Here is a 16,916-nt window from a genome sequence, read left to right as displayed (position 1 = left end):
TACTGGTGTAGCGTTATGAGCAAGTAACTGGAATGCTGGATGCTCAGACAACAGTTGAACTAACCAAGAAAACGTTCTACGAGACATACGATAATGATACTTGAACGTCATTGTTGGTCGTGAGCTATCAACTTCGTCATCAATGAGGTTTGGGTGCCAGACGTCCCAGAACCCTTTGTTGCTTTCCAAACGAGGGTATCTAACTCTGCATTGCAAATGAGTTGGGTTGGTCATGTTGAGAAAGAGTCTCATGTCGTCGTCTATATTAAGAATATATTGGTCGAAGGCATGAACTGTCGCGTTATATTCAATTGCGCAATTGCGAATGACTTGAGTCTGGTAATTGATATTTCGTGTTTGCTCAGCTATGGCAGCTGCAGCATGTACTTCCATAGCATTCATTTTGCTTAAAAGTTGAATAGCTAAAAGAGCTAATTCGTCATCAGAAAATTCTTCGAGATTCAAATTGTTGTTATTCATATTTAGTATAAAAATGTGTTAAAGCAAAGGAAAAAAGAAGCAATAGTATTATCTCAAAACGCATGAATTATGGTTCGTTTAGCATTTGGGATTGAAATCAGTATTTCGTTAACCAAAAAGGGTCAAAGTTGTTCGGATAAACTTTATTAAAGTTTTGAACCAAATTAGTTCTCGACAAACTTTTGTCGGGCCCGTTTGCTTGAGAAGCACCTTACATATATAAATATCCAATTTTCAATAACTAATAAAATCAATTCTTTTAACTCTGAAAAACACAACACTTAATTATCAAGCTTTTTGATACAAGTTTATTTGGTCTTTTGGTCTAAGGGAGTTTCAATCATTTATCAGTAGTTAGTCACAAGGTATATATAAACCCCTCGCAACAATATAAATACTTGAAAGATATATATGGTAACGAACCAGTAGAGATAAATAGAATAAAAAGATTTGAAATAAAGATACAGAGAAAAGAGACTAGGCTTCGATTTACTAGGGAGACAGACAGATAAAAAGCTGAATAGTTTATTTAAGTATAATGTTTTTATGGGTTTATATAGTTGTATGTTGTCGCAAGGATCGGTAACGGTACCCTTGAACAAACGGATAATAGATAACTAATGATATAATAACTAATGAATTTAAAATAAAAAAGGAAAAGGTTATAAGCTGTTACAACACAATGCTAAAAATTAGCTTAATAGAAAATAAATTTGGTTGAATATAAATTTTAGGTTTGAAGTCAAAAAATAGCTGTTGGAAATCCGCATTGTAACAACATTTAGATACACATATATTTCTTAATTATACTTAACATTAAACATCATCTTTTATCTTCTACTTTATTCTCGCATATATATTACATAATATATGATCAGACCCGACACAGTGTTGTCGTGACTGCTTTTAGATAGTTATAAATATTGTCATGTAGACTTAGGCTGACACTAGGGATTTAGTTTATACGCTAATCAATCTAAAGATTTAGTGCAGTCTAAATAAATTAGTTTAGACATATCATTATAAATATCAAAAAGAATTGAATAAATAAAAGTTATCTTATTTTATATTTAAACTTGATACTATCTTCAATCAATAACAGTGTGTCACGTCATGCACATTACACTATGTCAGATCAATCATTCAATAAAACAGGAACTTTTTTACTACTAATACAATGTGAGTAGTAGTGATTGGTTTAGATTTAGTTTTGACAGTAAGGTAGAAGGAGAATAAGACACGTTTGTAGTTAATTTTTCAGTTCTAAGTGAGCACCACGTTGTTTTATATAAATATATAATAAATATATATGGTAACAATCCAGTTAAGTAAAATAAAATAAAAGGTCTTGATAGACAGATACACAGAAAAAGAGACTAAGGCTTCGGTTTTTCTAGGGAGACAGTAAGATAATAGGCCAAGTATATATAGATAATATAATATATGATAGGCAAGTTTATGATAGAAAGTATATAGTAAAATCGGAATGTTTATTGAAATATGTTTTGTTTTAAGGCTTATATAGTTTTCGAGAAATCAAAGGATCGGTAACCATACCCTTGATTTCGGATAAATGATAATAATAACAAATTTGTCAAAAGGTTTTAAATATAAAAAGGTAAAGATTCAAGTTAGAGAAGTACAATGCTAAAAGTTAGCATGAAAAATATAAATTGTCTGAGTAAAGTTTTTAGTGTTGCAGTCAATTATTACATATTGAAAATCCGCATTGTAACACTACTATACTTAAATATCTATAACTAAGCTTAACACTTATATCAGACTCGGCATTTGGTAGCACCAGATTCTTTTTATTTTTATTTTATTGTATACCTTTGTATACAGGATTTATGGATAGACAGAAATTTTTATATCGATTTGAAATCGAAGAACGGATTGAATCAGGATTAGATATTGATAAACGTGCTGGTTGTAACAAATTAAGAATTAATCGAAAGGAAGACATATTACCAGGAGAAAGACTTAAAACAACGACCGCAAGAGAATTACATTGGAATACATTAGCAAGAACACTAATTGAAAAATTTAATTCGGATATAACAAGTAACAACGATAGCAACATGAACGACATAGACATGAATAATAACAGCAACAATATCGATATGAATAATTTGACTGGGGCCTTAAAAGAAATTGTCAATTTAGTCCAAACTAACAACAACAACAATGATCAAGACTTGGATCTAATCAACAAGCCAATTAAATACAACGGTACTCGAGATCCTTTTGTAATTGATAACTGGATTCGCTCTATTGTGGATTATCAAGATTACAAGGACTGGAATGGTACCCAAACATTCAAATTTGCCAAAACCTTACTTTCTGAAATGGCATCCGTTTGGTTCAGAAATTTAGAAGCCTCTGAGTCCGCTCCCAATAATTGGTCGTCCCTGAAATCCAGAACTCTGGTATGTTTCAAACCTCTTAATTCAGCACAGATTTTTCGAGATAAACTGGAAGAATTACAACAGCGCACGAACATCTCCATTTACATTCAAGACTTTATGAATCTGAAACTAGGAATTCCCAGTGTTGCAGTCAATCTAAATTGACTTGGTGTTGCACAGGATAGGATCTTTTCTATAAATACGTCCCTTTTTTTTCTTAACAAATATTCCTTCAGTTTTATCTTGACTAGAAATCTAGTTTCTTATTAATTTGTAATTGACTCCTTTGTGTTTCCCTCAACTTTCATACTTCTTGGCTGTTCTCAAGCAAAAAAATTTGATACCCCCCTCCATAAGGAAATTATAACCTTAAATTTTCATATTCCTCAGCCAAAAAACGTTCAAAATTCATACTTACCATTTAAATAATTAATCCACTCTCAGAGGGTGGATTAATTCTTAAAATGGATTTGCAAACCCCTCTGATGTAATAATTTCATCATTCGAAAAATACTAAAATGACCCCACTAGTTGAAAGTTTGACCATGGCGATTTTGAACATTTTCTTTTTTTCATTTCTTTATTCTTAATAATAAAAATTCGCAAATAATTTAAATATTACCTTTATAAACAATGTTTGGCACCATCAATTTCAACGCACCTTCAAGCTCAAGTGCTTCCACTCCCAGCGCCCCCGAGTCTAGTACTCCTATTGACAATGAGAGAGCAAGAGGTCCAGGTTGGAATACAGCAGAAGACTTGCTGTTAATCGAAATTTACGATAAGAACTTGAGTTCTCTTGAAAAAACTAGAACTGACCAAGAGAAAGGAGAGAAGTATCTTGCTATGTCATTAGAGCACAATGAAAAGGCTCTTCGTCAGAATATGAGAAGTCGCTCGTCTGATGAACAAAAAACCAAGTGGAAGCGTATGGTGAGAGACTTCAAAGCGGAATTTGCTAGACGTCAATCAATTGGTGAAGCAGGTTTTGAAACAGATGTTATTTATAGCAAGCTGGAAGATATTTTAAAAAAATATCCAACAATTTTGCCACCAGTCACTTACTCATCTCATTCCAGACAGTTCGCTGACAATAGGGACGCTCAAATAAAATCGAGCCTCCAGGTTCCAGCTTCCAGCAAATTTTTTTCTTTGTCCGATGTCCAATAAAGATTTGCATAAAAAACTATAAACTTGAATGATATTTTTTTGTGTCCAGCTTTTAGATTCCAAACTTTTACTCAGAATAAGATTTGATTGGAGGAGGTCCTGAACATGATGTAATGAATCAATGAGGAACGTATGATGAAAGATAGTAGAGAAAGATGTACTAGAAGAGGCCTTATGTCATTACAAAGTATAATTTTTGGCTCCCGATATGATGATGAGTGTTATATAAAAAAAAAAAAACGTAGCGGATTGTCCTTCATTTCATCTTAAATATCACATAAAATTTTAAAAATGAACCAAACACCTGTCAACATTCAGCCTAGACCTCAACAAACTGAGGAACTGGAAACAACTCCACGTCTGTCTGCAGCTACCCCTAGACCCCAGGGAAGCTCCACGACTAATAGTCGTCCTGGTGTTACAGACAAGATCCCGAATGCAAAGAGCTGGATCAATGACTTCGATAGTAATGGCAAGTGCTCAAAAGATATTGTGGTTGAATGGATGCTAGTAGGAGATAATTGGAGTAAATTCAGCGGATGTGAAAGTCAAAAACCAGGTGAAGCCGAAAGCCAAACAGGTATGGCGAAAAAGCTGGCCCAAATCCTCGTCAACAGAGGACATCGTGAAAGAACCACAAAAAGTATCATAGAGACGATTAGATATTTGAAAAAATCGTTTACCGCTACTTACAAGACGGTAACCGCTACTGGATATGGTGTTGATCCTGCTGTTGATGGTAACGTCACTGTTGAAGGTAAGAAGAAAACTACTAACTGCTAACTATTATACCGTTAAATTTGTTTAACTTACTATATCTAAACTTTTAGAGAAAACCACTCATTTGTTTAAGTGGTATTATGATCTTCTCCCTTTACTTGGCTCGGATCCACTTGTAACTGGTGAAGGAATGCAGTCGAATGGGAATATCGTCAGTGGGACTCCTGATTTAAGTGCGTATGATGAACAGCCTGATCATGAAGACGATGTTCATTCAACCAACATGGATGATGTTGATGATGTCAACTTGGATGATGATGATGATGATGATGATGATGTTTTGCCCCTCTCTTCCACTAGACCACCTTCGCCTAGACAAAGTAGAGGAAAAAAGAGGAGTCTCAATGAGTGCATTACCGACTTCTTTGAGAGACAAAGAAAAGCATCTAAGAAGTATGAAGATCGCGAGGACGAGCTATTGGAGTTTCAAAGAGAAAAGAGGGATGACGAGAGAGTAGCAATGATATTCGAGAGACAAAAGCAATGGCTGCTTTTGAATAAAGAACTTCGAAACGAAGAAAAAGGATCTGAAGGATATGAAACCATAAAGAAGTTTATGAAAGACCTTGCAGATTATTAACCTATTTTTTTTTTAAATAAATGTTTATTAATTTTGAGCGTTGTTATGCAATATATCATTCTTCAACTGATTTCTTCTGAAATTTAAACTACTATCATCATCTGACCTATTCTGCGAACTACTGATGAATCTTCTATGTCCACTGGCCTCTCTGAACTCCTCTATGTCAGTTGAATCTTCTAAAAGGAAATTATGCATAATGCAACAAGCACGAATCCATCTTCCCGCTTCGATCAAAGTTTTCCTGTCACGAATTGTAATACGAAGCTCTTGAAGGCTTTGGAACTTTCCTTTCAGAATTCCATTGCAATGTTCAATTGCGATACGAGTTTGAGCTACATACAAATTAAATTTCTCTATTTCTTCTTTTGTAGCCTGTACTGAACCGGTTCTGTATGATGAGATGACAGTCGAGGTAACACTGTATGCACTATCAGCTAATATATATTCACCAGGGGAGAAATGTCTATGTGGGGATTTGGCCAGACTTGTTGCTTGATAAACATTATTATCATGAATAGCACCAGGACATCCAGTGACACAAACACGAATTCTTCGTTTGTGATCACAAACGAGCATTGTAGAGATACCATACGCACGTTTATAAGAATAAAAATTATTCTTGGCATAGCTGGGACTACGCTCGGTTCTTATAAATGTACCATCGACAAATCCGACGCATGACTTGAAGTGGCTTCTTTCGCCTATCTTCTTTGATGTATGTTCCCTTTCTTCTGCCGCTGGCCAGTAAACATACTGATCTTCTTTAGCCAGAATTGCGTTTATGGTTCTCTTGGTGTAATTGATCACAGTACCTTCTACTTTTAATGTTAGATCATAATAAATCTGAGCGTTTTTTTTGTCATACCAGAAACACCAAAGTAATCGGATACCTGCGTGATTGAAGCAGCATTTCCTTTACATCCCAATCGATGAAAAGTGATCAAGAAATGGAGCTCAATTTTCTCTTTCGTGAAGTTCTCGAACTCCTCATAATCACCAAACGCTCTGACTGCGTCTTTGAAGGCTTCTTTACTCATCCTTATTTTACTTTTAAAGACACTTTCTCTACCTTCGTTTAATAAATCGAGATATGTGCCAGTACGAATACGAGTACCCCAGTTTTTTTTTACGCTGTATCTTTCGGTTTGTAAAGCAAGGTAAAAAGCTGCCATTGTTTCCAGATTCTGTTTTGTCATTGCGATTATGCGACGATCTACTTCGGTCGACTTGGTTTCTCGTTCATATTTTGTAATGAAGAAAAACAGCATTTTTTTAACGTCTTCCATGAGACGTTTTTTAGTTGACAAGAGAGGCATAATAATAATAAAAGTGTTGTTGAAGTGGAAAAGACTAAAGAAATAAATTATGTCATGCTTGATAGCCTTACATCATGTAACGAAATACCAAAATGTTATTGGACGAAAAAAAAGCTGGAATTAATTTTTATTTTGCTGGAGCAAAAAGTGCTCCAGCAAATTTAAGAAATCACAAAAAGAAATCGGAAAATGCTTGGCCAATAGAATTTATCTAAAATTTTGCTGGAAGCTGGAACCTGGAGGCTCGATTTTATTTGAGCGTCCCTAATACTAATGGTGTAAATCAAGGATCATCTACAGCTCCAGCTGAATCTTTGTCTGTACCTGTTACAAAACATGAACGTCCTGCTCCTCCACAAGAATCCCAACCGCCTTCTTCACGCAGAAGAGTGGAAACACCCTCTCCCAATCACGCCTCCACTACTACTCCTCCTGTCAACCATTCTACAACTCCACCAGCCAATCCTTCTCCCGCCCCTCAGCCTACCAATCCTTCTTCTGCGCCACCTCGTCGTCCAAGATCAAACGTAGGATCAACACCGGCTTCGGCCAACTCTGATACTGAAGCTATGCTTAATTGCATTGTTGATAGAGAGCACGAGCTTTGTAATGGAACATTTTGAGAGTTCAGAGAGTATATGGATTCACGATTAGGAAGAAGAGATCCTACGGGAGAAGCAATCATTGCTTCTTTAAACCGAGCTACAGCTGCTTTGGAACGAAACGGTGATAGATTAAACGAGTTGCATAATAGTATGCATCAACAAAGACCCAATCAATAAAGATATTCTTTTTTTAAATACATATGTTAAATTACATTTGGTACCTCTTTATTGTCTAGGTTGAAACCATCGGTTCAACTCATCTCTTCTTGTACGAACAGACTCTCGAGCTGTTTCGCCATTCCCCTCTTCATCTTCGTCCATCTCGATTACCTCGTCAATTTCAAAATCTGGATCCCCAATGTTGATACAGAAATTGTGTAAGATACAAGCAGCAGTAATTACTTGGCATATATCTTTAATCTTCTTCATGTAGACGTGTTTTTTTATGAACCTCCATCTAGCTGAGAGTATTCCAAGAGCCCTTTCGATGTTCATTCTTGCTGAAGAGTGGACCTTGTTGAATTTGCGTTTGGCAACGGCCTCGTCAGAATTGCCTGATACTTCACTCAAACGATATGGAACAATTACATTACGACAGAGAGCATATGCAGAATCTAAAGAGGGTGTGTAAGTAAATTATATGTTAACTTTATAGTCAGTATATAAATAACCTGCAAGAATGTAACTGTGATAGTTAGGGATAGAGATAGATAAAGAAAAACAATAAAATACTTTGAGACTGCTTATAAGTTTTATTAAGAGTAAAAGTAGATTCAAAGATTCCCAGGGTTCTATTCTAACTATCAGTTTGCATATTTATATATGTTAAGAGAAATCGGATTATGAATTTAGTTTGATGGATAAGTTACACAGCACTAAAATAGTGCTTGTAGTTGGATATGATATAATGTATAAGAGATTAGTTCGTGTTGTGATGTAATAATGTATGGGGTGATGAAATGAGATTTAATTTTAATATTGTTTTATGGTGTGATCAGTAACAACAGTAGGTGGATCACCACAGTAACCGTCCAAAGGGAAAAATGTTGCTGGCTGTCGTAAAAACTGGGTGTACACTTCAGTCCACTTGAAAGCACCTGCATCGTGGGTGCGACCTATAAATACATATCAGTAAGGCAATCAACATGTTATGGATATTTCGCTATTACCAGAGTCACCGACACGGACGTACGTGAAACGGCATTTGTTGTCACAGATTGCTGTCAGTTTCATCGCAAAGTTACCCTTTCGATCACGCCAATGTTCTGGGTGATCTCTAGGACACTCAATTACAACATTTTTACCATCGAGTGCTCCTATTGATTTGGGCAAACGACGGATAGCCCCTTCTTCTTGACCATGAGGCCATTCAAAACCCGTTTGAATTTTCTCAACCCTTTGCTGATCCATGGGCCAGTTGATCAGATCTCCGTATACCCCTTCGATTGCAACCAAAAATCTTCGGAAAAAGTTGATATAACTACCATGCGATACACCAAAAGCCATGTTACTAGTTCTGTAACCAAAATGACAGTTGGCTAAGCGCCATATAGCACATAAAATCTGGATGTATGCGGGGATGCTGTTGTGGGCTAACAGATCAAATGCTGGATGCTGACTGAGGTCGTTGACAAGTCTTTCGAAGCTGCTAAGACTCATGCGATACATTGCTCGAAAACTAGTGCGTGGATTGTCATCGTCAGCGAGAAAAGGGTGCGTGATTGTCCAGTAGTGATAGTTGGAAAACGTTCCATTGTTGTTTGGACGAACTCGAGTTGAACGTATGCCAGTTAATAGGAAGGGTAAGGCATGAAAAAAGGAAGGTACATCAAAAACTGAAGAAAAATATAAAAGAAAAGTTTCGTGAAGCAAGTTGTTCTATAACTGACGTTGTTCCATATACCACTGAATTGCGGCTACATTCATGTTAATGAGCGTCATTGATTCTTCGTAAACAGTTGTAAACTCATTGAGTGATTCTTCGAAAGTAGACATTTTGGCAAAGATAATAATAAATTTATGGGAAAAAAATAATAAAAAAAAAAAAAGTTACAGGAAGATAGTAATCTGACAAAAATCTGCCCTGATGTCATACGCTATACCTAATTTGGGGGGTTCCAAGTTTTTACAAAAAGAGGGTGTTACAATGCGGATTTTCAATATGTAATAATTGACTTCAACACTAAAAACTTTACTCAGACAATTTATATATTTCATGCTAACTTTTAGCATTGTATTTCTCTAACTTGAATCCTTACCTTTTTATATTTAAAACCTTTTGACAAATTTATTATTATTATCATTTATCCGAAATCAAGGGTATCGTTACCGATCCTTTGATTTCTCAAAAACTATATAAACCTTAAAACAAAACATATTTCAATAAACATTCAGATTTTACTATATACTTTTATCATAAACTTGCCTATCAAATATTATATCTTCTATATATAATTGGCCCATTATCTTACTGTCTCCCTAGAAAAATCGAAGCCTTAATCTCTTTTTCTCTGTATCTGTCTATTAAGACCTTTTATTTTATTTTACTTAACTGGATCGTTACCATATATATTTATTATATATTTATATAAAACAACGTGGTGCTCACTTAGAACTGAATAATTAACTACAAACGTGTATTATTCTCCTTCTACCTTCCTGTCAAAACTAAATCTAAACCAATCACTACCACTCACATTGTATCAAGGGGTTCACAATTTTTTTTTGCTTGAGAGCACCCTTTATTACAAATATGAATTATACTATTTTATATCTAAATATTATTGTCGTACCTTTTTCGGTCTCTTAATAATAATTAGATATAAAATAGTATAATTCATATTTGTAATAAAATCATCTTTTGATCTCCTAACTAAATATCTTGTAACTTGGATCGTGTACTATAAGTCTCACGACAATTGGTAGCACCAGGACAACAAAATGTTTTTTAACAATTTACAACAGTCGAATTATCAGATATTGGAAGCTTAACATCACCAAATATCTATGGAACAGTCGATAGAAAACTTAAACAAATTTGAAATCGAAGAAAGAGTTGAAGCATCGTTACCTATAGCATTAAGAAGCGCATATCATAAGCTTAGACAAATAAAAGCTGAAGATATTATTGAAAGATTAAAATCAACCGACAAGAGAGAACAACATTGGTATACCATAGCGCAGTCCTTAGTGGGGAAATACAAATTAGAATTAGGAAAACAAATATTTTCAGAACAGTATACAGCAATGAACAATAATTTAGACAACAGTAACACGGACAATTTAAACATTGCAGCTGCGATAGCCAATGCTGTCAAAGAAGGCGTCTCACAAGCTATCACGGCGTTACACACCTCTGATAACCTTCAACATCAGCAACGTACTGATGATCTTGACTTAATTAACAAACCTACAAAATACAATGGTTCAAGGGATCCTTTCGTTATTGATAATTGGGTAAAAGCAATTTCAGACTATAAGGACTATAAAGGATGGGATGATGAACAAACATTTCGCTTTGCACGCACGCTTTTGTGTGATATTGCAGCCATCTGGTTGCGTAACATGGAACAAAACGATGATAGTGCTCCCACTACATGGTCAACATTGAAGAAGAGAATTATAATCGGATTTAAACCTACAAACTCTGCCCTACTTTTTCGCGAGCGAATTGAAGAACTTCGACAAACTACAACTATATCGCAATATATCCAAGATTTTCTCACTTTAAAACTTGGAATTCCTAACATGACGGATGAAGAAGCAGTTTCAAAATTTGTAAGACATCTAAAAAGTAAGGACGCTCGAGTCCACATCCGCAATATGTACCGAGGTGACCAATGTCCCTCCATGGATGAAGCCATACAAGCAGCGTATATTTTTGAATCCGCACGAAACGAAAAAGGCACGTTCTCATTTTTGCCATCTACATCACCCGCACCTGTCATTGATGATCCAATGGATCTGTCAGCTTTACGTGATGCGTTAAATTTTATGGGTAGCAATCGTGGCGGTAGTCGTGGTCGTAGTCGCGGAGAGGGATATCATGGTGGATATCGTGGTGTTTCGCGTGGTGATTTTCGAGGTGGATATCGTGGTGGTTTTCGTGGTGGTTTTCGTGGTGAGTCTCGTGGTGGTATCCGTGGTGGTGGTTTCCGTGGTGGTAGTTTCCGTGGTGGTTTCCGTGGTAATCTTCGTGGTGGTTATCATGACTCTCAGAATACTGAAACGAGATCCTGTTTTCGATGTGGAAAATTTGGGCACCTGCAATACAATTGCCCCCAAAACAATCAAGATCTGCACTACATGAACGATTCGTATCATAATTATTCTGAGCACAGAGATAACTTTGGGTATGACAACAATTATTATTCTGATAACAACTATTACCATGATCAACAGTGGTATCCTCAACAACATCAATATGAATCTGAAGGATTTATCCCTTCTGACACGCAACAAAGCAATGATAATAAGCCTTTAAACAATAAAGATCAATCTTCTGTTTCTCGCTATTTTAAAGAGTCCCTCAAACTGTATTCTGTACTACCATCATCTGCATCTTTTATTGAGCCTCTGACTATTAATAGTGACATTATAAAAAAAGACGCAGAATTTATTGTTAATGCAAACATGAAAACCAACAAGTTACCTCTGTATCAGATCTTTGTAAATGGACATCCATGTACAGTATTAATCGATTCGGGCGCTAGTGCAAATTACATCCATCCGCATTTAGTTCCTTTTGTATCACATACTAAACCCGCGATTCAAGGTCAATCTGTCGAAACCGCGAATGGTCAACAAACACCTATCAATAAGGTTGCCACATTTTCAGTTGCGTTAGGTGATTACACTGATAGAATAGAAGCATATGTTTTTGATACCAAATTCGATCTTATTTTGGGGCGTTCATGGTTAAGTCAAGTTCAACCTATGCCTAACTGGCGTACTGGAAGTTGGAGTATTAAAGTTAGAAATAACCCGGATAAGGTAACTCATATATATCCATTGCAGTTAAACTCTATCAGTCAATCTACAGGAGTATGTAATACACCAAAGCCAACAAATTTTGAACAACCCAAGGACACCAGTTTAAACTTTTTGATAAGCGCTAAGCAGTTGGACGCATTATTTAAGAAAAACAAAGTGGAAGAATGCTATCTAATTGATATCTCTGCTGTTGATTTCAATCCTAACAATCTTCTAGTGATGGTTGATACTCCAAATGACAAGGTTAAGGAAATGACGGATGATGATAAAACCAATGAAGAATGGATTGCTGAATTTTCTGCAATTTATCCAACCGTTTTTAAAGGGGTGATTGATAGTCTTCCTCCAATGCGCGATTCCGTAGAAGATATGATTGTCCTAAATCCTGATATTAAAGTAGACCCGAAAGCTCCTTATAAGATGAGTCCACTCGAGCTACGTGAATTAAAACGACAATTGGATACCTTATTGAAACAAGGACTTATTGAACCTACGTCATCTCAATATGGAACACCCGTTTTATTTGTAAAAAGCCCGGCAGCCGTAGAAGGACAACCTCCTAAACTGCGAATGGTATGTGATTACCGATCAGTCAACAAAGCCACGATTTCGCAGCGTATCCCTGTACCACGTATTGATGAATGTCTTGAGCAATTGCACGGTGCACAATATTTCAGCTCTATTGATCTGCAGAGTGGTTTTCACCAACAAAGATTAACTGACAGTGATTCACAAAAGACGACTATCACCACGAGATATGGTCAATTTCAGTGGAAAGTTATTCCTTTTGGATTAAAAAATAGTGGCGCCCAATTTATGAAAATGATGAACTCCGTTTTGCATGAACTCATAGACAAAATCTGTATTGTGTATATCGATGATGTGTTAATTTTTACAAAAGACAAGAATGTTGAAGTTCACAAACAGCATGTGCACATGGTAATGAAAAAGTTGGCTGAAGCCGGATTGGTAGTCAACAGAAACAAATGCAAGTTCAATCGAAAGACACTCACTTTCTTAGGGTACGATATCACAGCAAATGTAGGAATCAGTCCTTCGAAAAAGAAAGTCGAAGCGATTTTATCTTGGCCAATTCCAAAAACAGTACAAGACATCCGTAAATTCATTGGTATGTGTCAATACTACAAGTCTTTCTTGCCGTCTTTTGCGCATGTTGCTTCTCCGATTACCGATTTAACAAAGGGTACCGGTCATAAACAACGAAGTATCAATTGGTCCTCCGATTGTCAAGCTGCATTTGAGCTCATAAAAAAAATGATCACGTCTGCTCCTGTTCTTTTAACACCGTGTATGACTAAGCGATGGCGAATTGAATGTGATAGTTCCAATTTCAGCTGTGGAGGTGTCTTATTACAGGAGGATCCTAATGATGGTAACCAATGGAAACCAGTCGCGTACGAGTCCCATAAGTTTAGCCTACAAGAACGAAATTACCCCGCTCAAGAACGTGAGTATTTAGCGATACTCCATTGTCTTCGAACTTGGCGGTGCTTTATTGACGGTAACGACTATGAGGTTTACACTGATCATCTGCCTTTGAAATATTACAATGATAGTGCCAAAATTTCTCCTAGATTAGAACGATGGATGGCCGAGTTAAGTTTATTTTCACCAAAGATTATATACAAAAAAGGGGTAGATCAAATTGTGCCAGATAGTTTAAGTCGTCGAGATGGACCAGATTGTGCTGCAAATGATAAATCTTTTCAACCTCGATATCTCTATGACTCTCCTGATGAATGTGCTGCGATTATTTCCGAAAAAACGCGTCAGTTTGACGATCCTCTGGTCACTGATCCGGTTCAAGACTGGCCCCTATTTTATTTTAAAGATGAAGAAAACTGGCCTGAAAAATACAAAAATGAATTGGAAAAGCACAAAAACTCATATGTGGTCAAAGAACAGCATGTTTGGAAGAAACTTAGTGGATCTGGAGCTGATGGTGATAAGGTCGAAAAATTAGTGAAATTTATTCCTTTCAAACGCCGTGCCGATTTGGTTGAAGATTTCCATCGTGGTTTCGGACATCAAGGTAACATTACTGTCCAGCAACTAATGAAATCAAGATTTTGGTGGCCGCGTATGACTAGTGATATAACAACCTGGCTTGCTCAATGCCCTGAGTGTCAACGTCATGCAAGAAAGGACCTTAACATACATCATGCCCCGATGAAGCCACTTGAAATTCCTCCCCCATTCTCTCGATGGCATTTAGATTTCATTGGTGAGTTGCCGACAACTAAAAATGGGAACAAGTGGATTATAATGGCGGTTGATTATAACACCAACTGGCCAATAGCCCGAGCTTTACCTGCTGCTACTGCTGATCAGATAGTGAAATTTATATACGAAGAAATTGTCATGCGATTCTCTTGTCCAACGGAACTGGTAACTGACCGTGGTGCCAACTTTATGTCGAAGATTCTAAAGCAATACATGGCAAAGCTGAAATCCAATCATATATTTACTAGTGCATTTCATCCAAGAACCAACTCAAAATGCGAGAGATTGAACCAAACTTTTAAGCATATGCTAACAAAATATGTAAAGGGCGAGGTACATAGTTGGGACGAATTCATTGAAACAGCTCTTTTCTCCTGCAGAATTCGCAAACATGCAACAACAGGTTTGAGTCCTTTTTATATGACCTACGGTGTCAACCCTATTCTTCCTGGTGATTCTTTACGTCCATTTATGGATCCATTAACTGAAAAAGACCCCGAGCTAATAGCTGAAGATGCACTAACGCACTTACGGTACTTACGAGAAAATAGATTTCTGGCTGGTGATCGACTAAAAATCCAAGCCGATAAAGACAAGGAGAAATGGGACAAGGCTTTAAAGAATCAAACAGCTCAGATATTCCAAATTGACGAATACGTAATGCTTCGGCATGAAAGCAAGAAGGGTCTAGAGTTTAATTGGATGGGTCCTTATCAAATCATAAAACGCAATTTAGAGTTTAACACTTATCAGATCAAAGAGATTGAAGGCAACATCTATTCATCATGGGTACATACCGATCGTCTACATCCTATCAAGTACGATGGTTCCCCTATATCAAAATCCTGGTACATCCCTCGTGTGGCCCGTGCTAAAGATAAAGAGAAGAATGCATAAAAAAAAAAAAAAAAAAAAAAAAAAAAAAAAAAAAAAAAAAAAAAAAAAATCCTACGGGACTTTTGTTTGGAAAGGGGGTATTGTCGTACCTTTTTCGGTCTCTTAATAATAATTAGATATAAAATAGTATAATTCATATTTGTAATAAAATCATCTTTTGATCTCCTAACTAAATATCTTGTAACTTGGATCGTGTACTATAAGTCTCACGACACTATTGTCGTGATAGTGTCGTGGCTTCGGTCACACAAGTAGTTTAATATTTAAAATAGTGTTCACTAAAATATAATAAAATCATCTTTTGATCTCCTAAATAATCTTTGATATATTCGGTCGTTACATAACAATAGTTCCTCGACAATTGGTAGCACCAGTTTATTAAAAAGAATTGTTTTTGTAAAAATAATAGAAGTAGTAACAACAACGATAACAAGAATTTCATGTTGGAACAATCTCAAGAAAATTTAAACAAATTTGAAATTGAGGAAAGAATTGAAGCTGCCTTACCAACTGCATTAAAAGCTGCTTACCATAAATTAAGAATTATAAAAGCAGAAGACATTATTGTACGAATTAAATCAACAGAGAAAAGAGAGGCACATTGGAATTCAATAATCAAACCATTAGTTGGAAAATATATATTGGAATTATCGAAACAACACTTAGAACATAACAACCAAGAATTTTCGAAGCAACACTTAGAACATCACAACCAAGGAGCATCAAATATGGCTGATCAATATACAAACGAATTATCCATAGCAAACACTATTGCACTTGCGGTGAAAGAAGGAATAGCTCAAGCAATTGGGGCAATCAATGCTTCCAATACAAACCAACAACAAAATAACAATATGGAAATAGATCTTATTATCAAACCGATGAAATACAATGGATCTAGGGATCCTTTCGTTATCGATAATTTCATCAAGGGAATAAATGATTACAAAGCATATAAAGAATGGGATGACGAGCAGACGTTTAAGTTTGCTCGTACTTTGATGTGCGACATTGCATCCATATGGCTGCGTAACTTGGAATTAAATGACAATGATGCACCAACTACTTGGACTAGCCTGCGTGCGAAAATTATTTCAGGTTTCAAGCCAACGAATTCAGCTTTAGTGTTTCGAGAACGTTTAGAAGAATTGCGACAAACAACCACCATATCCCAATACATTCAAGACTTTTTGACTCTAAAACTTGGTGTGCCAACAATGACGGACGATGAAGCGGTATCTAAATTTATCAGACATCTGAAAAATAAGGATGCGCGTGTACATATTCGAAATTTGTATAGAGGTGACAAATGTCCTACCATGGATGAAGCAATCCAAGCTGCTTATGTATTTGAATCTGCCCGTAATGAGCATGGAACATATTCATTTTTGCCGAACACCAACTCCATGTCTGTACCTCAACCAATCGATGATCCGATGGA

This window comes from Mucor mucedo (assembly GCF_025094135.1).
Source record: "Mucor mucedo strain NRRL 3635 chromosome Unknown EV154scaffold_232, whole genome shotgun sequence".
In the NCBI taxonomy this organism is placed as follows: Eukaryota; Fungi; Mucoromycota; class Mucoromycetes; order Mucorales; family Mucoraceae; genus Mucor; species Mucor mucedo.
Note: the sequence above shows the minus strand (reverse complement) of the source record.